The following is a 22,006-nucleotide window of genomic DNA, read 5'->3' as shown; positions in this document are numbered from 1 at the left end:
TTTTTTTATATGAGTAATATATATGAGTAAATGAGTAATATTCCATTGTATATATGTGCCACATCTTCTTTATCCATTCGTCCGATGATGGACACTTAGGTTGTTTCCATGTCCTGGCTATTGTAAATAGAACTGCAATGAACATTTTGGTACATGACTCTTTCTGAATTATGGTTTTCTCAGGGTATATGCGCAGTAGTGGGATTGCTGGGTCATATGGTAGTTCTATTTGTAGTTTTTTAAGTAACCTCCATACTGTTCCCCATAGTGGCTGTACCAATTCACATTCCCAGCAGCAGTGCAAGAGTGTTCCCTTTTCTCCACACCCTCTCCAGAATTTACTGTTTCTAGATTTTTTGATGATGGCCATTCTGACTGGTGTGAGATGATATCTCATTGTAGTTTTGATTTGTATTTCTATAATGATTAATGATGTTGAGCATTCTTTCATGTGTTTGTTGACGGTCTGTATATCTTCTTTGGAAAAATGTCTATTTAGGTCTTCTGCCCATTTATGGATTGGGTTGTTTTTTTTTTGTTGTTATTGAGCTGCATGAGCTGCTTATAAATTTTGGAGATTAATCCTTTGTCAGTTGCTTCATTTGCAAATATTTTCTCCCATTCTGAGGGTTCTCTTTTGGTCTGGTTTATGGTTTCCTTTGCTGTGCAAAAGCTTTGAAGTTTCATTAGGTCCCATTTGTTTATTGTTGTTTTTATTTCCATTTCTCTAGGAGGTGGGTCAAATAGGATGTTGCTGTGATTTATGTCATAGAGTGTTCTGCCTATGTTTTCCTCTAAGAGTTCGATAGTTTCTGGCCTTACATTTAGGTCTTTAATCCATTTTGAGCTTATTTTTGTGTATGGCGTTAGGGAGTGATCTAATCTCATACTTTTACATGTACCTGTCCAGTTTTCCCAGCACCACGTACTGAAGAGGCTGTCCTTTCTCCACTGTACGTTCCTGCCTCCTTTACCAAAGATAAGGTGTCCATATGTGCGTGGGTTTATCTCTGGGCTTTCTATCCTGTTCCATTGATCTATCTTTCTGTTTTTGTGCCAGTACCATACTGTCCTTATTACTGTAGCTTTGTAGTATATTCTGAAGTCAGGGAGCCTGATTCCTCCAGCACCGTTTTTTTTCTCAAAATTGCTTTGGCTCTTCAGGGTCTTTTGTGTTTCCATACAAACTGTGAAATTTTTTGTTGTAGTTCTGTGAAAAATGCCAGTGGTAGTTTGATAGGGATTTCATTGAATCTGTAGATTGCTGTGGGTAGTATAGTCATTTTCACAATATTGATTCTTCCAATCCAAGAACATGGTATATCTCTCCATCTGTTTGCATCATCTTTAATTTCTTTCATCACTGTCTTATAATTTTCTGCATACAGGTCTTTTGTCTCCCTAGGTAGGTTTATTCCTAGATATTTTATTCTTTTTGTTGCAGTGGTAAGGGGGAATGTTTTCTTGATTTCACTTTCAGATTTTTCATCATTAGTGTATAGGAATGCAGGGGATTTCTGTGCATTAAGTTTGTATCCTGCTACTTTACCAAATTCATTGATTAACTCTAGTAGTTTTCTGGTAGCATCTTTAGGATTCTCTATGTATAGTATCATGTCATCTGCAAACAGTGACAGCTTTACTTCTTTTCCAATTTGGATTCCTTTTATTTCCTTTTCTTCTCTGATTGCTGTGGCTAAAACTTCCAAAACTATGTTGAATAACAGTGGTGAGAGCGGGCAACCTTGTCTTGTTCCTGGTCTTAGTGGAAATGCTTTCAGTTTCTCACCACTGAGGATAATGTTGGCTGTGGGTTTGTCATATATGGCATTTATTATGTTGAGGAAAGTTCCCTCGATGCCTACTTTCTGCAGGGTTTTTATCATAAATGGGTGTTGAATTTTGTCAAAAGCTTTCTCTGCATCTATTGAGATGATCATGTGGTTTTTCTCCTTCAATTTGTTAATATGGTGTATCACGTTGATCGATTTGCACATATTGAAGAATCGTTGCATTCCTGGAATAAACCCCACTTGATCATGGTGTATGATCCGTTTAATGTGCTGTTGAATTCTGTTTGCTAGTATTTTGTTGACAATTTTTGCGTCTATGTTCATGAGTGATATTGGCCTGTAGTTTTCTTTCTTTGTGACATTCTTGTCTGGTTTTGGTACGAGGGTGATGGTGGCTTCGTAGAATGAGTTTGGGAGTGTTCCTCTCTCTGCTATATTTTGGAAGAGTTTGAGAAGGATGGGTATTAGCTCTTCTCTAAATGTTTGATAGAATTCGCCAGTGAAGCCATCTGGTCCTGGGCTCTTCTTTGTTGGAAGATTTTTAATTACATTTTCAATTTCAGTGCTTGTGATTAGTGTGTTCATATTTTCTATTTCTTCCTGATTCAGTCTTGGCAAGTTGTGCATTTCTAAGAATTTGTCCATTTCTTCCAGGTTGTCCATTTTATTGGCATAGAGTTGCTTGTAGTAATCTCTCATGATCTTTTGTATTTCTGCAGTGCCAGTTGTTACTTCTCCTTTTTCATTTCTAATTCTGTTGATTTGAGTCTTCTCCCTTTTTTTCTTGATGAGTCTGGCGAATGGTTTATCAATTTTGTTTATCTTCTCAAAGAACCAGCTTTTAGTTTTATTGATCTTTGCTATCGTATCCTTCATTTCTTTTTCATTTATTTCTGATCTGATCTTTATGATTTCTTTCCTTCTGCTAACCTTGGTTTTTTTTTTGTTCTTCTTTCTCTGATTGCTGTAGGTGCAAAGTTAGGTTGTTTATTCGAGATGTTTCCTGTTTCTTAAGGTAGGATTGTATTGCTATAAACTTCCCTCTTAGAACTGCTTTTGCTGTATCCCATAGGTTTTGGGTCATTGTGTCTCCATTGTCATTTGTTTCTAGGTATTTTTTGCTGTCCTCTTTGATTTTTTCAGTGATCACTTTGTTATTAAGTAGTGCATTGTTTAGCCTCCATGTGTTTGTGCTTTTTACAGATCTTTTCCTGTAATTGATATCTAGTCTCTTAGCGTTGTGGTCAGAAAAGATACTTGGTACAATTTCAGTTTTTTTAAATTTACCAAGGCTTGATTTGTGACCCAAGATATGATCTATCCTGGAGAATGTTCCATGAGCACTTGAGAAAAATGTGTATTCTATTGTTTTTGGATGGAATGTCGTATATATATCAGTTAAGTCCATCATGTTTAATGTATCATTTAAAGCTTGTGTTTCCTTATTTATTTTCATTTTCGATGACCTGTCTATTGGTGAAAGTGGGGTATTAAAGTCCCCTACTATGAATGTGTTATTGTCGATTTCCCCTTTTATGGCTGTTAGTATTTGCCTTATATATTGAGGTGCTCCTATGTTGGGTGCATAAATATTTACAATTGTTATATCTTCTTCTTGGATCGATCCCTTGATCATTACATAGTGTCCTTCTTTGTCTCTTCTAATAGTCTTTATTTTAAAGTCTATTTTTTCTAATATGAGAATTGCTACTCCAGCTTTCTTTTGGTTTCCATTTTCATGGAATATCTTTTTCCATCCTCTTACTTTCAGTCTGTATGTGTCTCTAGGTCTGAAGTGGGTCTCTTGTAGACAGCATATATATGGGTCTTGTTTTTGTTATCCATTCAGCCAGTCTGTGTCTTTTGGTGGGAGCGTTTAATCCATTTACATTTAAGGTAATTATCAATATGTATGTTCCTATGACCATTTTCTTAATTGTTTTGGGTTTGTTATTGTAGGTCTTTTCCTTGTTTTGTGTTTCTTGCCTAGCGAAGTTCATTTAGCATTTGTTTTAAAGCTGGTTTGGTGGTGCTGAAATCTCTCAGCTTTTGCTTGTCTGTAAAGGTTTTAATTTCTCCATCAAATCTGAATGAGATCCTTGCTGGGTAGAGTAATCTTGGTTGTAGGTGTCTCTCCTTCATCACTTTAAATATGTCCTGCCAGTCCTTTCTGGCTTGCAGAGTTTCTGCTGAAAGATCAGCTGTTAACCTTATGGGGATTCCCTTGTGTGTTATTTTTCCCTTGCTGCTTTTAATATGTTTTCCTTTTATTTAATTTTTGACAGTTTGACTAATATGTGTCTTGGCGTGTTTCTCCTTGGATTTATCCTATATGGGACTCTCTGTGCTTCCTGGACTTGATTAACTATTTCCTTTCCCATATAAGGGAAGTTTTCAACTATAATCTCTTCAAATATTTTCTGAGTCCCTTTCTTTTTCTCTTCTTCTTCTGGAACCCATATAATTTGAATATTGGTACGTTTAATGTTGTCCCAGAGGTTCTGAGCCTATCCTCAGTTCTTTTCATTCTTTTTTCTTTATTTTACTCTGCAGCAGTTATTTCCTCTATTTTATCCTCGAGGTCACTTATCCGTTCTGCCTCAGTTATTCTGCTATGAATCCCTTCTAGAGTATTTTTAATTTCATTTATTGTGTTGTTCATCATTGCTTGTTTCATCTTTAGTTCTTCTAGGTCCTTGTTAAATGTTTCTTGCATTTTTTTCTGTTCTATTTCCAAGATTTTGGATCATCTTTACTATCATTATTCTGAATTCTTTTTCAGGTAGACTGCCTATTTCCTCTTCATTTGTTAGGTCTGATGGGTTTTTACCTTGCTCCTTCAGCTGCTGTGTGTTTTTCTGTCTTCTCATTTTGCTTAACTTACTGTGTTTGGGGTCTCCTTTTTTCAGCCTGCAAGTTCGTAGTTCCCATTGTTTTTGGTGTCTGTCCCCAGTGGCTAAAGTTGGTTCAGTGGGTTGTGTAGGCTTCCTGGTGGAGGGGACTAGTGCCTGTGTTCTGGTGGATGAGGCTGGATCTTGTCTTTCTGGTGGTTTTGGTCTTTTGGTGTGTTTTGGGGTGTCTGTGGTTATGATTTTAGGTCTTTTGGTGTGTTTTGGGGAGTGTGTGGACTTATTATGATTTTAGGCAGCCTCTCTGCTAATGGATGGGGTTGTGTTTGTGATATAGGTTCTTACATGTGAAGTACTCTCATGTGTAAATGTAGATTTGGAAGTTGAAATGCTACTTAGATAAAAGATTTTGGATCATGCACAAATCTATTCCTTTTTCAAAGCTCATTTTCCGTACAGCTCTGTATCTCAATATCCCAGGTGTGGAGAACTGAATGTAAAACAGTAGAGATTTTGTTCTTTGTCCCTCTAGGGTTTCTGGCAAATCTAAAGGTCTAGGACACATATCCAATGATATGAGTAGAGGGGACAGGGTGGGGAGTGAGTCAGTGTCAGTGTGTGTTTTCTGCTTGCCATGAAAATTCTTGAGAAACTAAAATGTGAGATGGAGAGTATATTGTTGTGTACTTAATGGGTGTAGCAAGGTATGAGGTATAGCAGGATAAAAAAGTGGAAAACCGCTACTAAATGGGTTAGCTTGAAAAGCTCAATTAAGAATGTATTAATGTATTAAAGAGAGTCTTGTCTCACTGGGTCTGTGACAGTCTGGTTTTGTCTATGTAAACTGTTAATGGGTCATATGTAGTCTCTGATGCTAGCATGTGGAGAACAACTTTAATTTTAGGACTTTATGAAGAAAAGAAGGGATATTGGAATTATACATAAAAACAGCCTAGAATTTCAGTATTTTTTTTTTTGCTTCTACCAAATATAAATGCAGTTTTCTGAGGATCAGAATCTCAAAATATATGGTCTTTTGAGGAGTTCTACTATATCATCTATAATTTTTAAGATATTTTAAATGATACAGTTAGCAACGTTTTTCATAGTCCTTTTTAATCAGAGTATAGTTGACTTACAATATTTTGTTAGTTTCAGGTGTACAGCAAAGGGATTCAGTTATACACACATATATATATGTATGTATCTATTCTTTTTCAGATTCTTTTCCCTTATAAGTTATTAAAAAATATTGAGTACATCATTTTTTAATTTGTTTTGTTTTCAGCCACTCTGAAGACAACCTAATTTTCCTCTTTCAGCATATATGCATGTTTACAAAAGGCCTTAACTAGTATTATATAAATACTAAGAGAATTGGAGTTGAGAGTCATGGAACTTGGGTTTTAGTCATGAATAAATTTATCCAACAATTATTGAGCACCTACTGCATTCTACATTGTTGAAACAAGCATGGATCAGACCAGTCTCTGTCTTCTAAGGAAGTATAACTTTGTATGAGGTGGGTCAGTGTGTCAGGAGAGGAAGCTATAATCCACAAGGGAAGCATCGTGAGAGAGGCAGGCACAGCATCTTATAAAGCTGCAGATGAGGAGGGTTAAGCTGGCTTGGCTTAGTGTTTTTATGTCACTTTTACATCTATATATTGTTCTTGAACATTTTAAGGCAGTTTCATACACAATCACATTTCTTATACTTTTACCAGTAATTAGCCTCGTGATATTGATAAAGCTTCTCTGAGCTTTAATTTTCTGTAAGTAAAAGTGAAGGAATTTGTCAACCTTTATAATCTCCTCTAATTCTAATACTTTAAGTAGAAGTAGATAAAATGAAATTAGTTACTCTGTGCCATATCTTGCAACAGTGCTCATACCCAACCCCAGAAATCTAAAGTTAATAAGCTCCAAAATAAAAAGTAATGTTGAGAAGGCCCAGAATGTATGTTGCTTCATGGGCCACTATATTTTTCTTTATGCATGTCTGGACTTTCTAGCGTAGGCACTGAGATGAGTTCTTAGTTATACATTAGCTATTTTTGAATGAGATCAGTGAGGATGTTCCCTTAGTAATTAAGGATTAAAGCTTTTTGGTGCCTGTGTCGGGAATGAAGCCAGATTTTCTGGTCTTTTGGGCATCATTATCCACCTGTTTCCCATCATTCTTCCACGAGTGGGATAGTCCTTCTTTTCACAGTTCACAATTCCAAATTACCAAATTACCAATTCCAAATTATTTATTTACACCAGTAAACAGTTATATTATATACTTTGTTGGGAGAGTTTTTCTGGTACCAGAAACTCTACCAAACTTACATTAATATGACATTTCAATAGCTGTTTTACTCAGACCATAATTTTCTTTGCTTCCGTCTTTCCCTTGTAACTGTATGGCAAAATCCTAACCTGGATGAACCAAACTATGACTTTCTATCTATGCCTGAGAGAACCTTTACTCTCCTCAAGACTGAACCCCATCACTTCCCATTCAGCAGATGTCCTTTCTTCTTCACAGTGAAACAGAAAACAGTAGATGAGAAAGCTCTTGCTTCTTGTTACCAAACCAACAAACACACTTCCATCCGTCTCCAACTCTTTCTTCTCTTTGGTTATATTCGAGTGCTTTCTCCTCTTCTACCTCTTATCTAAGGTTTCTCCTTTCAATTTTGTTTGTTTCCCTTTGTCTTCCAAAGAAACTTATCCTTTTGATTTTATTGCACTTTCTTGGGTATTAACACTTTGTCCCTCAACGGTGTACTTACTGGCAGCAATGAATTATTCGCAGGTCCATTCACCTCTCAAAAAAACACATTTCATCCATCTCATCCCACATACTCTCCTAACTATCATCCTTACTTCCCCTTCATTTCCCAGCCTCTCTCTCAGTGGAGTTGGATCTACCTGCAGTTTTCTATTTCCTCAACTCTCAACTCACTCACTCCTTAACCTATTCCAATCTGACTCTTGCTAAGTTCACTAGTCACCTTCATGTTGCCAGGTGCAATGGATAGTTTCAGTTATTTTTTTGTGAATTTTATTTCATTTTATTTTATACAGCAGGTCTTTATTAGTTATCAATTTTACACATATTAGTGTATATATGTCAATCCCAACGCCCAATTCATCCCCCCCCCACCCCCCTGCCACTTTCCCCCCTTGGCGACCATACGTTTGTTCTCTACATCTGTGTCTCAATTTCCGCCTTGCAAACCAGTTCATCTGTACCATTTTTCTAGGTTCCACATACATGCATTAATGTACGATATTTTTCTTTCTCTTTCTGACTTACTTCACTCTGTATGACAGTCTCTACATCCATCCACGTCTCAACAAATGACACAATTTCGTTCCTTTTTATAGCTGAGTAATATTCCATTGTATATATGTACCTCATCTTCTTTATACATTCATCTGTCGATGGGCATTTAGGTTGTTTCCATGACCTGGCTATTGTAAATAGTGCTGCAGTGAACATTGGGGTGCATGTGTCTTTTTGAATTATGGTTTTCTCTGGGTATATGCTCCGTAGTGGGATTGCTAGATCATGTGGTAATTCTATATTTAGTTTTTTTTTTTTTGCGGTACGCGGGCCTCTCACTGTTGCGGCCTCTCCCACTGCGGAGCACAGGCTCTGGGCGCGCAGGCTCAGCGGCCATGGCTCACGGGCCTAGCTGCTCTGTGGCATGTGAGATCTTCCCGGACCGGGGCAGGAACCCGTGTTCCCTGCATCGGCAGGCGGACTCTCAACCACTGCACCACCAGGGAAGCCCTGTATTTTTAGTTTTTTAAGGAACCTCCATACTGTTCTCCATAGTGGCTGTATCAATTTACATTCTCAACAACAGTGCAAGAGGGTTCCCTTTTCTCTACACCCTCTCCAGCATTTGTTGTTTGTAGATTTTCTGATGACGCCCATTATAATTGGTGTGAGGTGCTACCTCATTGTAGTTTTGATTTGCATATTTCTAATAATTAGTGATGTTGAGCAGCTTTTCATATGCTTCATGGCCATCTGTATGTATTTAGAGAAATGTCTATTCAGGTCTTCTGCCTATTTTTGGATTGGATTGTTTGTTTCTTTAATATTGAGCTGCATGAGCTGCTTGTATGTTTTGGAGATTAATCCTTAGTCCGTTGATTCGTTTGCAAATATTTTCTCCCATTCTGAGGGCTGTCTTTTCGTCTTGTTTTTGGTTTCCTTTGCTGTGCAAAAGCTTTAAGTTTCATTAGGTCCTATTTGTTTATTTTTGTTTTTATTTCCATTACTCTAGGAGGTGGATCAAAAAAGATCTTGCTGTGGTTTATGTCAAAGAGTGTTCTTCCTATGTTTCCCTCTAAGAGTTTTATAGTGTCCGGTCTTACATTTAGGTCTCTAATCCATTTTGAGTTTATTTTTGTGTTTGATGTTAGCTAGTGCTCTAAATTCATTCTTTTACGTGTAGCTGTCCAGTTTTCCCAGCACTGCTTATTGAAGAGGCTGTCTTTTCTCCATTGTATATTCTTGCCTCCTTTATCAAAGATAAGGTGACCGTATCTGTGTTGGTTTATCTCTGAGCTTTCTATCCTGTTCCATTGATCTATATTTCTGTTTTTGTGCCAGTACCATACTGTCTTGATTCCTGTAGCTTTATAGTATAGTCTGAAGTCAGGGAGTCTGATTCCTCCAGCTCCGTTATTTTTCCTCAAGACTGCTTTGGCTATTCAGGGTCTTTTGTGTCTCCATACAAATTTTAAGATTTTTTGTTCTAATTCTGTAAAAAATACCATTGGTAATTTCTTAGGGATTGCATCGAATCTGTAGATTGCTTTGGGTAGTATAGTAATTTTCACAGTATTGATTCTTGCAATCCAAGAACATGGTATATCTCTCCATCTGTTGGTATCATCTTTAATTTCTTTCATCAGTGTCTTATACTTTTCTGCATACAGGTCTTTTGTCTCCCTAGGTAGGTTTATTCCTAGGTATTTTATTCTTTTTGTTGCAATGGTAAATGGGAGGGTTTCCTTAATTTCTCCTTCAGATTTTTCATCATTAGTGTATAAGAATGCAAGAGATTTCTGTGCATTAATTTTGTATTCTGAACCATTACCAAATTCATTGATTAGCTCTAGTAGTTTTCTGGTTGCATCTTTAGGATTCTCTATGTATAGAATCATGTCATCTGCAAACAGTGACAGTTTTACTTCATCTTTTCAAATTTGTATTCCTTTTATTTCTTTTTCTTTGATTGCTATGGCCAGGGTTTTCAAAACTATGTTGAATAATAGTGGTGAGAGTGGACATCCTTGTCTTGTTCCTGATCTTAGGGGAAATGCTTTCAGTTTTTCACCATTGAGAATGATGTTTGCTGTGGATTTGTCGTATATTGCATTCATTATGTTGAGGAAGGTTTCCTCTATGCCCACTTTCTGGAGAGTTTTTATCATAAATGGGTGTTGAATTTTGTCAGGAGCTTTTTCTGCATCTATTCTGATGGTCATATGGTTTTTATTTTTCAATTTGTTAAAATGGTATATCACATTGATTGATTTGCGTATATTGCAGAATCCTTGCATCCCTGGGCTAAATCCCACTTGATCATGGTATATAATCCTCTTAATGTGTTGTTGGATGTGATGTCTGTTGTTACTTCTCCGTTTTCATTTCTAATTTTATTGATTTGAATCCTCTCCCTCTTTTTCTTGGTGGGTCTGGCTAATGGTTTATCAATTTTGTTTATCTTCTCAAAGAACCAGCTTTTAATTTTATTGATCTTTGCTATTGTTTTCTCTGTTTCTATTTCATTTATTTCTGTTCTGATCTTTATGATTTCTTTCCTTCTACTAACTTTGCGTTTTGTTTGTTCTTTTTCTTGTTCCTTTAAGTGTAAGGTTATATTGTTTATTTGAGATTTTTCTTGTTTCTTGAGGTAGGCTTGTATAGCTATAAATTTCCCTCTTAAAACTGCTGTTGCTGCATCCCATAGGTTTTGGGTCGTCATGTTTTTATTGTCATTTATCTCTAGGTATTTTTTGATTTCCTCTTTGATTTCTTCAGTGATCTCTTGGTAACGTATTGTTACGTATTTAGTAACGTATTGTTTAGCCTCCATGTGTTTGTGTTTTTTATGTTTTTTTCCCTGTAATTCATTTCTATCTCATAGCCTTGTGGTCAGAATAGATGGTTGATATGATTTCAATTTTCTTATATTTACTGAGGCTTGATTTGTGACCCAAGATGTGATCTATCCTGGAGAATGTCCCATGTGCACTAGAGAAAAAAGTGTAATCCTCTGTTTTTGGATGCAATGTCCTATAAATATCAATTAAATCTATCTGGTATATTGTTTCATTTAAAGTTTCTGTTTCCTTATTTATTTTCATTTTGGATGATCTGTCCTTTGGTGTAAGTGAGGTGTTAAAGTCCCCACTATTATTGTGTTACTGTCAATTTCCTCTTTTATAGTTGTTAGCAGTTGCCTTATGTATTGAGGTGCTCCTATGTTGGGTGCATATGTATTTAGAATTCTTTTATCTTCTTCATGGATTGATCCCTTGATCATTATGTAGTGTCCTTCCTTGTCTCTTGTAACATTCTTTATTTTAAAGTCTATTTTATCTGATATGAGTATTTCTACTCAGCAGCTTTGTTTTGATTTCCAGTTGCATGGAATATCTTTTTCCATCCCCTTACTTTCAGTCTGTATGTGTCCCTAGGTCTGAAGTGGGTCTCTTGTAGACAGCATATATTTGGGTCTTGTTTTTTTATCCATTCAGGAAGCCTGTGTCTTTTGTTTGGAGCAATTAGTCCATTCACTTTTAAGGTAATTATCAATATGTATGTTCCTATGATCATTTTCTTAACTGTTTTGGGTTTGTTTTTGTAGGTCCTTTTCTTCTCTTGTGTTTCCCACTGAGAGAAGTTCCTTAACATTTGTTGCAGAGCTGGTTTGGTGGTGCTGAATTCTCTTAGCTTTTGCTTCTCTGTAAAGGTTTTGATTTCTCTGTCGAATCTGAATGAGATCCTTGCTGGGTAGAATAATCTTGGTTGTAGTTTCTTCCGTTTCATCACTTTATGTATATCATGCCAGTCCCATCTGGCTTGTAGAGTTTCTGCTGAGAAATCAGCTGTTAACTTTATGGGAGTTGCCTTGTATGTTATTTGTCATCTTTCCCTTGCTGCTTTCCATAATTTCTCTTTGTCTTTAATTTTTGCCAATTTGATTACTATGTGTCTCGGCATGTTTCTCCTTGGGTTTTTCCTGTGTGGGAGTCTCTGCGCTTCCTGGACTTGGGTGGTTTTTTTCTTTCCCATGTTAGGGAAGTTTTCGAGTGTAATCTCTTCACATATTTTCTGTGGTCCTTTCTCTCTTTTTCTCGGACCCCTGTAATGAGAATGTTGTTGCATTTAATGTTGTCCCAGAGGTCTCTTAGGATGTCATCATTTCTTTTCATTCTTCTTTCTTTATTCTGTTCTGCAGCAGTGAATCCCACCATTCTGTCTTCCAGGTCACTTATGCGTTCTTCTGCCTCAGTTATTCTGCTATTGATTCCTTCTAGTGTAGTTTTCATTTCAGTTATTGTATTGTTCATCTCTGTTTGTTTGTTCTTTAAATCTTCTAGGTCTTTGTTAAACATTTCTTGCATCTTCTCGATCTTTGCCTCCATTCTTTTTCTGAGGTCCTGGATCATCTTCACTATCCTTACTCTGAAATCTTTTTCTGGAAGGTTTCCTATCTCCACTTCATTTAGTTGTTTTTCTGCGGTTTTATCTTGTTCCTTCATCTGGTACATAGCTCTCTGCCTTTCCATCTTGTCTGTCTTTCTGTGAATGCAGTTTTTGTTTCACAGGCTGCAGGATTGTAGTTCTTCTTGCTTCTGCTCAGTTTCAATTCGTTTTAAACTCTTCAGCATCATCCAACATTATTGACTACTGCTCATTTATTGAAATTAACTTTTCCTTGGTAATGGAAGTAATATATCCTCGTTTTCCCATCTCCCTCTTTGGCATTTTATCTCACATCTCATTAGGGACTTTTTCACCTCATGTTAGCCATTAATTTTGGAATTCCTCAAATCTCATTTGTAGGCCTTTTTCCTTCTTATTCTACACACTTATCTTAAGAAATCTTACCCTTATCCATGGCTTCAGTGACCATGCATCTATATACTGATGACTCCCAGATTTGTTTTTCTAGGCCAGACCCATTTTCTAACCATCCATACATTTAGGCATCTCTCAAATCTAAGGATTAACTTGTCACTCTCCCCTATCCCCCAACATAAATCCAATGTATTTACCTAGTTTATTTACAAATAGATATTAATTCTATAATAGCTCTGCCGAAGTCTATTTATCTCATCAGAACCTTGGTTCAAGTTGCCATTTCCCTGCCTGGACAACTCTAATTATTGTCTCACTGTTGTCAGTAAATATATATTTAACAGGATGTGCAATGGGACTTCTCTAATTGTTTTGGAAGTTTTGCCAAAACTCCAAAGTGGAGAAAATTAGATGAAAGGTACTCCTTAATTCTGATGTGCTCCTGGTTATCTCTGTAATTTGTTAGACAGTCCTCTTCATGATATCATCCAGCTTACATAAGAGAACTCTGGAATTTACTAAGGAGATTCAGAGATGAAGAAAGTATTTCTAGAACCCAGATACTCTCAGCATAAGGATATTATTCTTAGTTTATGGAGTTTATAATTTCTCAGTTTATTCAATCTGGCAGTGATATAACGGAGTGTTAAAAAAACATCATGGCTATTTTAGAGCTAATTTTATTTGCTTACCTCTCTCCTAAGACTCTTGCCATTCCCTCTGACTGTAGGCTTTATCTTCTACTTGGAGTAAAGGTTTTATTGCTTTTCTAGCTTCTGAATTTTTAGATATAGTTTTATAGAGATTGGCATACCTTTAGAGGCAAAATTCTGTAGCCTCTCTTTACCTTGCAGTTCTCACACCTTACAAAAGTGATGTGAAGTATTCACCATTAACCATAATATGTATGTGAGGTCATGAAAGCAGCCAGTGAGGTGAAATTCCTCTTGAGATTTCAATTCCTCTATTCATGATCTATCTTTCGTACTTTGACCATAAGAAGTGCCAACTCAGTTTGTTTTCCAGTAAACTATAATTTCCCAGAATTATCCAACAATTATACAGTTTTAAAAGTCATGTGGAAATGCATCTCTTGTGTGCTTAATTGCATTCTTGTTGTGGTTGCTGATTGTTTGACAACATCAGCACATTCTTCCATTATCCATCTTCCCAGCACGGCCTGTGCAGAGAAGCTACATTCTTAGTTCCATAAAACTCACCTAGATAAAAGGGGGAAATTAGATACATTGGGCAAGGACAAGAATATTGGAAATTAATGCTGATTTTTTCAAATATACTGATCTTTTTGATCTTCTCTACTAAGCCAAATGGCATTTGTTATATAAGTTTTTCAAAAAGTACAAGTATCAATGTGGGAGGTTGTAAATGCAGATGTGGGAGGTTGTAAATGACTGTACGTGTAATTTTTTTCAACCATAGATGGTTCATAAATTGTAATAAAATACAGCATACACTGTATCTTTGTGAAATACATCACATTTATGAGGGTCTCTTTGATGAATTGGACCCTACAGAGTGCATTGCAAGAGACAATGGAGAGTATATGGCGAGTGTCATTGTGGCTACATAAAAGTTTTGTTTGAAGCCACGAAAATTAAAACAATAATTATTTTTGTTTTCCATGATACAGGATGGCTTTACATCTCAGAACATGGTTGGGGAAGACAGGAGAATGTACTAGCACATTTCACAGCAACAAGTGTTGCCTGAATAAGATGCATCAAATCACACTTATTTAATTTAAAGTAACTCAGATGTGTCAGTATAAAAGATAGCATATTTATAATTTCAACAACTGATTTGTTTTGAGCTGTCTCATTATTTAAAAGTTCCAACTGAAATCAGAATACTGGATTTTTAAGACAATGAAAATCACTCTATCAGTTAGGTTTTGTTCCTCTTGAAGAAAGACCTATATAGATAATTTACTTTAATACTTAAAATAGCATTTATGTCCTTGTTTTTTGTAACTCCAAAGAGTTTATACTTCAAACACAATCTTTATAAACTATGTAGCTCATGACAGGTGCACAGTTAGCTATTAATCAGAGATTTCAGGCAGCATAATCAATCAGAATAATAATTCCTATCTAAAAGGGGAGAAGGGCTTCCCTGGTGGCACAGTGGTTGAGAGTCCGCCTGCCGACGCAGGGGACACGGGTTCGTGCCCCAGTCCGGGAACATCCCACGTGCCGCGGAATGGCTAGGCCCGTGAGCCGTGGCCACTGAGCCTGCGCGTCCGGAGCTTGTGCTCTGCAATGGGAGAGGCCAGAACAGTGAGAGGCCCGTGTACCACACACACACACACACACACACACACACACAAAATAAAATAAAATAAAATAAAAAGGGAGGAAAAATCCTTTTATCAGTTGTCAGATAAATTTAGAGTGCGGCAATATGTTTATTAACTTGAATTATTCGGATAATTGGGGACTTTAAATTTGATTTGTAGTACTTTAGTGAAAATGGCAGTTTAAAGACTTTTGAAAATTCTTTCCTCCAAAAGGCAATGAGAAAACTGACAAAAATTGTCAGAATCGAAATTTTCAGAACTCTGGAAATTAATAAAAGGCAATCCGAGTACATTTATTCAAGAAGCGTGGCTGAATCTCAGTAAGAACAGAGCACTCTGTGATGTTTTAACTTATCATAATCCCACCTTCTAATCTCCAGCTCTGTGGTAGACTTGAAAGCCATCACTGTGTAATCCCAGTGAAATCAGCAGCCTGACAGCAACTGGAAGGGGTATAAATGGGTAGTAGCTCCTTCAAGAACTAGTTTCCAGAGCATTGCCATTTTTTTTCCTATTTGGTTGTTCACCAGGAGATCCTCCCTACAAAATTGTCATTATTTGAGCTCAGTCAGAGATCACCAGTGCAAAAAAGCCTCTTCTCTGAGGGTACTTGTCAAAAACACAGGAAATTTCTTAACTGTACAGCTGCCTGATGCAGTGGGTAACTGTTGGGGCAAACAATATATCAGCCATAAAGCTGTAAAGGAAAATTGAGGAAATAAGATTTCCACAGGGGATTTGAAAAGTGTTAACATATTCCTGGGAGTCTCTAATGCCATGTACATGCATAGAGATGCGAGTATGCTCAGAAAAGACCCAAGAAGGCCCTAGGTTTTCACTTCTGGTTCTTTTTGAGTCTCTGTGCAAGCAGGAAGTAAAGGCCAAGACAGAGTTTTCAAGTGCTGGGCTAATTGTGGTAAAGTATTACTGGAGCTTAGTGAGAATTGGAGCCATAAAGAAGGGGTCACCCAGGAGGAACTTTAACATCCCATTAGCCAAACCTAGCTGGAAGCCAGGTAGTTTGGGAACCCAGGATGTGTCCAAATCTAAGCCAACAGTACCCATAGAGGTAGGTCTAGCTCTTGCTATAATGCATTTGTCAATTAAGAGGAAATGCTGACAAAACTTCTTTTGGAAGATTGTCAGGCTCTGGGGGAAAATAATCAAAGCCCTCAGAGAAACAAAATGATCCCAGGTTGTCATAGACTGGACGGCAGCAAGGGGATTGGCTGCAAATGGACACAAAGTTTTTGGGATAACGGAAATATTTTGTATCTTGATTGTAGTGTTGGTTAAATAATTGTATATTTGTCAAAACTCTTTCAACTGTACACTTAAAGCTGGTAAACTTTTTGTATGGAAATATGCTTCAATAACCTAGACTTAAAAAAAAGAAAAACAAATGCCTTCTAAATAATAAGACAAACAACACAACTAATAATGGGCAAGAAAATAAAAAAGACAATTTATAGGAGAGAGAACTTTAATGGCTCTCCCTTACCCACAAAAATAAGAAAGTATTCAAACCCTAGAATAGTGAGTAATATTTAACTTTATACAATATTGGGTAACACTTCATATCCTATTGACAAAAATTTTGAATATGTGTTGTATAAAATGTGGAAAAGTTAAGACTTCAGGGTAGGAATGTAATTTGGAAAAATACTCTTAGAAAACAATATAAGAGGATCTTGAAAATGATATATGTCCATTCCATATGACCCAGCAATTCCATTTCTAGGCATAGACTATGAAAAATTTTGTATCTCTATAATAGGAAATCTGAATAAGGAGCTTATACCAGCCTTACAGTTTTTCTACTTGCATTTTTCTGAATCTGTAAAAGATCTTCATATGGTTGGCTCTCCTTTTCATCAGTGTTAATAGAAACATTGCTTCTACTGTGAGGCCTTCCCTAACTATCCAATGTAAATTAGAACTTCTTCCTACCTAGCAGGAGAGCAATGACCTTTTCTACTTCCTTTTGTAAATAGGACCTCTAACAGAGCCTGGCATATTAGACACTCAGATATTTAATGAGTGATAATATTGCTTGTTAAAGCAAAATACTGGAGACAAATTAAATGTACATCAATATTAGATGCCATTATATCAGATATAAAAATAACTAGAAATTAAAGAGTATGCACTAGGTAAAAAACATAGTGCTAAGTGAAATAAATCAAATTGTCAACGTCAAATGGTATGGTTAGTATTAAACCATTTAATGTAAATTTAAAAGCAGCCTCCTCTAGACGTTGCTACTCAAAATATGTTCTGAGAATCATTGTGGGTGTGTGGACTGTTCCTTATGGCCCATTATGAGAAATCAGGAATGAGTTCAGAAATTTTATGGCTATTTGATATTGCCACAGCATCCAAGTATGCATTCAGTGGGTTTGTCTCATTTCACAATTAAGATATAGACTAGTTTAGTGTAGTTGAGCTCACTAGTGGATTGCTTGTGGCTCAAGCTACGTATCACAAACCTATGGTAGCATCAGACATGGTCTGCAACAGATTGTGGAAAACACAAAAGTAAAAACTAGAACACTTGACTCTTCATTATATTATATATATTCATTATATTCAATATTCATTTTATATATTCAATAGATATACATGGCTTTCAGACAATATATTGTTATGCCCATGTATGAGAAGTATGAACACTGGAAAAATACAGACACTAAATTCATTCAGTGATTGTAGGTATGTGCAGGATTGGCAGAAGAAGGAGACTAGGAAATGAAAATAAATGAGGTTCTATGTTTATCTAGTATGCTTTAATCTACTTATTAAAAGAAAGATAAGGCAAATGTGACAAGCAGTTATTAATTCTGGGTGTAGGGTATTTGTTTTTTTATATTATGATTTACACTTTTATGCATTTTTCTCAAAATAAAACTAATAAATAAGAAAGGAATTCTTCCAAATTAGAACAGGAAGTCAACTGGCTCCAAGAAGAATGTCCTTAACAAGAGGAATGGAGTGGATTCTAGTAATGGAAAAATCAACTAAAGAGCTGGGAGGCATTAATGAAACGGTGAAATAACATCTGCTTCTTATCTCACAAAAGGGAGAAAAAGCCAGTTGGTTTCCAAGGGGAAATAAAAAGCTCCATGAGAAATACATGGTTCAGATTTCAAGAAAATGATCATATGGTTTTACAGATCAAAAGCAGTGTAAGGAAAGGAAAGAGCCATAGTTTTCCTAGTATGTTAGGAAGGTCTTTACGTGACACAAAGACTGTGACATTTAAAACAGAGAAGAAAAGGTTATCCCAAAGCTTGCTGGGTTCTGTAGTAAATATTTACACAGTCATGATAATGGAAATACTATTTATTGTTTTTCAGTGTTTAGAGTTCTATAAAACAAATATGGATGATTTAAATATGGTGACAAAATAGGTAATTTGGAGCAATCTTTCTATTGAGGACAATGGGAAAATCTGGTCAAAATACATTTAAAAGTGTACTTAAAGTAACTGAAATGCTAACAAGATATGAGAATTACCAGGGCAGTATTTGGGAGCGAATAAAGGATCTGCACATAAGGATATTTTTCTCCTGGGTATAGTCGCTGATTCTGTGGTGGACAAACATGAGGCCCAGCAGCATTTTTGACAGTGAGGTTAATAAGAGATACACCGGCGTCCAGATTTCCCAGGTGGGATTTGTAAACCCTGATGAGTTCAGTTACACTGGGTTGAGATCCCAAATGTTGTTGCATTAAAGGGGTAAGGGGGAACAAGTGAGTCTTGCAAACATAGACAAGTAAACCATTGGGATAGAATAGAAAGCTTAGAAACAGACCAGTGTACATAAGGACATTTGATTTATGGCAAAGTCACAAAGGATCAGTCTTAACAAGTGATCATGAGAAAATTGGATCTCCATAAGGGAAAAAAAGCAGATCAGTCTGATTCTTACCTCATACCATACATAAAAATAAATTCTAGATGGATGAATTTTAAATCTAAACATGAAAGGTAAACCAATAAAATTCTATAATATAGTATAAGATACCATTTTCATGAATTTGTAGTAGGAAAATAAGTAAAATACAAAGCACTGTCCTTAATGGACAAGACTGATAAATTGTCTACATTAGAAACAAGAACTTCTGTCAATCAGGAAACATCAAATTGAAACATCAAGATAAAGAATTAGAGAAAATATTTACAACACATATAACTGACAAAACATCATATCTAATACATATACATGTTTTCGTTTGGATTTACCCTGAAGTGGACCCTGACAAGAAGATTTGAGTATACATAGTTTACATGTGGGCTAATCCTAAGAAGCACTTGTAGGACCTGAGGAAATGAGACAGGGAAGGGGAGAGGGGCACTACAGCACATTAATGAGCAGATTTTTGCAATTTTGCTCTATTACCATCCGCATTCTTTTGTCTGAGACCTTGAGTTTGCAAAGTAGGAAGACTGAGTGGGGTTGCAGTGTCAGCAACTCTTATACTTCAGAATTCTCCCAGTCCATCTATGTATAAAGCAAGTGCAAATAAAACATGAGATAAAGATCAAGAAGAAATAAAAGACAAAAACAGCGAAAAACAAATAGTTCAGTTTTGAAAATCAATTTTAGTGGGTAAAGGTATCTTGGTTGCTTGGTAGAGGCAAAAGCTCTGAAAGGTGATGTGTAATCCATTTCCTTAAATTCACTTTTAATTATTAACCACAAAAATACCTTAGAACTACTAAGAATAACATTACTGTTGGGCATCAAGCAATTTTAATGTCTGCCTCCAGATTTCAGGGAAAAGTTTCTTCTGGACATTGCCCTTATTATAAACTGTTTTGCTGTGAATGTTATAACTTGCTACAATATTGATGGTCCAAGACCATCAACTGGGAATTCTTGTTTATTGTCACCCTAGACATATTTTCTGCCATCTTGAAAGTTCCTAACAGGAGTTTTCATTACATGAAGTCAAGTAGAGTATCATGAAAAATGGTAGATATTAAACACTGATAGTTAAAACACAGTGCATTAGAGAGCCATAAATCAGCAGGAATAGTAGTAGACATAAATAGGGAGATTTTCTTTCTAATGCACTATTATAAACATGCAGTCAAATGGTATGGGAGGCTACTGAGTGTATTCATTTCCTTTTGTAGCAGTTACAATCTTCCATCCTTGTGTGAAGCCATAAGGACACAGGGCTGATGCAGAGAATGCTGCTCTGAGTGTCTCATGATCTGTGGTGTGACTCAAGCCCAGAGTCTAATGTAAGTTTAGCTCATAGGCACAACCAGACCCCCATTAACATTTGCAAAAAGGACTGTCTTGTGAATTATGCAGTGATTTCCAGCCTGTTAAAAGAACTTTATAAAAGAAATTCTTGGAAAAGTATCAGTTTGATGTGCCATTGTTTAAATGCCCTAGGGAACTGAATGCTCTACAGACATCACTGCCGGAAAAAGTGTTGTGAATGACTTTGAAGTGAGCCGTGTGTGTATCATTAGCCAATTAGCAGAAACTACTTCTTATGTGGCTGGGCACAGTGAATCTTAGTTAAAGAACAGTGAGTCTACTGCAAAGATTAGCTGTTCCAAAATAAATTTCCCAAGGGGCCTGTGAGCCCCAGCTGGAGTGACATGACAGTCTCACTTTATTGTGAAACAATATCCTGTTAATTAAGAACTGAAGCAAAAATTGGTGTACTGTCATCCAACCATCTCCAAGCTAAACATATTGAATAAATCAGTAGCCTAGCTTGTCCAAAATGCAATGCTTGTTTTTTAAAAATATTTTACTTTTAAAAAGTTTTGAGGAATTCAAGGCACGTTTCATGAGCAGAATGCAGTGGGACAAACGTCAGAAGGTCTGGTTCTCAGAGCCATGTCTAGCCACAAGCTGACTAGGTGACTCTGGCAAACTGTTTTTCTCTGATAAGTTTATCTTCCAGTAGGAGTTCTGTGGCACCATATAAGTTTTAAGATCCCATCCAGTTCTCAAATTCTATTAAAATGTATGGTATGAAATTGCAATATTTGACTGATTTTGCCTTCAGAAATCCTATATCATGTGGTTCAACCTGAATTATTATAATATTGAGAGGATTTATGGATGCCTGTAAAAATCTCCTTTGAGACTTTTTGACATGGAAGATTGAATATCCTAATTTATGACTACAAGTAATGTAACCAAGCAAGAAGCATTGTGTGCCCCTGGCATGTAAAGCAAAGTAAGGGTTTACTGCAGGGTACCAAGCAAGTGAGTGGGAGACGAGCCTGGTCTTTGAGTTAGGGGTTTTCAAAAGGGGATGAACAAAGAGGCTGGGATTAATCATCGTCATGTGACATTTCTTAATCAGAGTTTCAGGAGTCAGAATGTCTGTGGTTTATGGTGGTCTATGGCTTGGAGATCTGTGAGATCATCTTGCCCTGGAGAAACAACCTGAGTTTGTCCTTTAACAGTGTTATCGACAACAGCAATTTTAGTCATCTGACTCTGGTTGACTGGTGTTCAGTTAGCATAGGATTGGGGTCAGAGGGGACAAGAAAGGGAATAAAGTTTTTCATAGAGAGGTTAATCATAAATTCAGCAGGGGAACTCAATCTTAGGGGCACTCGGCTTCAATCCCCCCTTATGTTTTAATTTTCCCCAAATCTTAGAAAGAAAGGGGTGACGACTGCTCTGGTTACTTCCTGCTGAAACACAGCATAGTTCTGCCTCAATTTGTTGAATGGAAATTCTGTACACCAAGCCACAAATATTCCCACGTTCCAGGTTTTGGATCCGAATCTTACATGATTAAGATCTTAGTCCCTTGGTACACCATTTTGATGCAATAGCTTAAAGCACATTTTATAATCAGGTACCCAATTAGAAGTAGGAGGAAGAGTGACAGCCTGCACTTAAATAAATCTTGGAAAATAAATCTTATTCTCTGGGGAATCCAGGAGAATATTCCTGAAA

This window comes from Phocoena phocoena, chromosome 3 (assembly GCF_963924675.1).
Source record: "Phocoena phocoena chromosome 3, mPhoPho1.1, whole genome shotgun sequence".
Lineage (NCBI taxonomy): Eukaryota > Metazoa > Chordata > Mammalia > Artiodactyla > Phocoenidae > Phocoena > Phocoena phocoena.
This window is presented reverse-complemented; position numbering follows the sequence as displayed.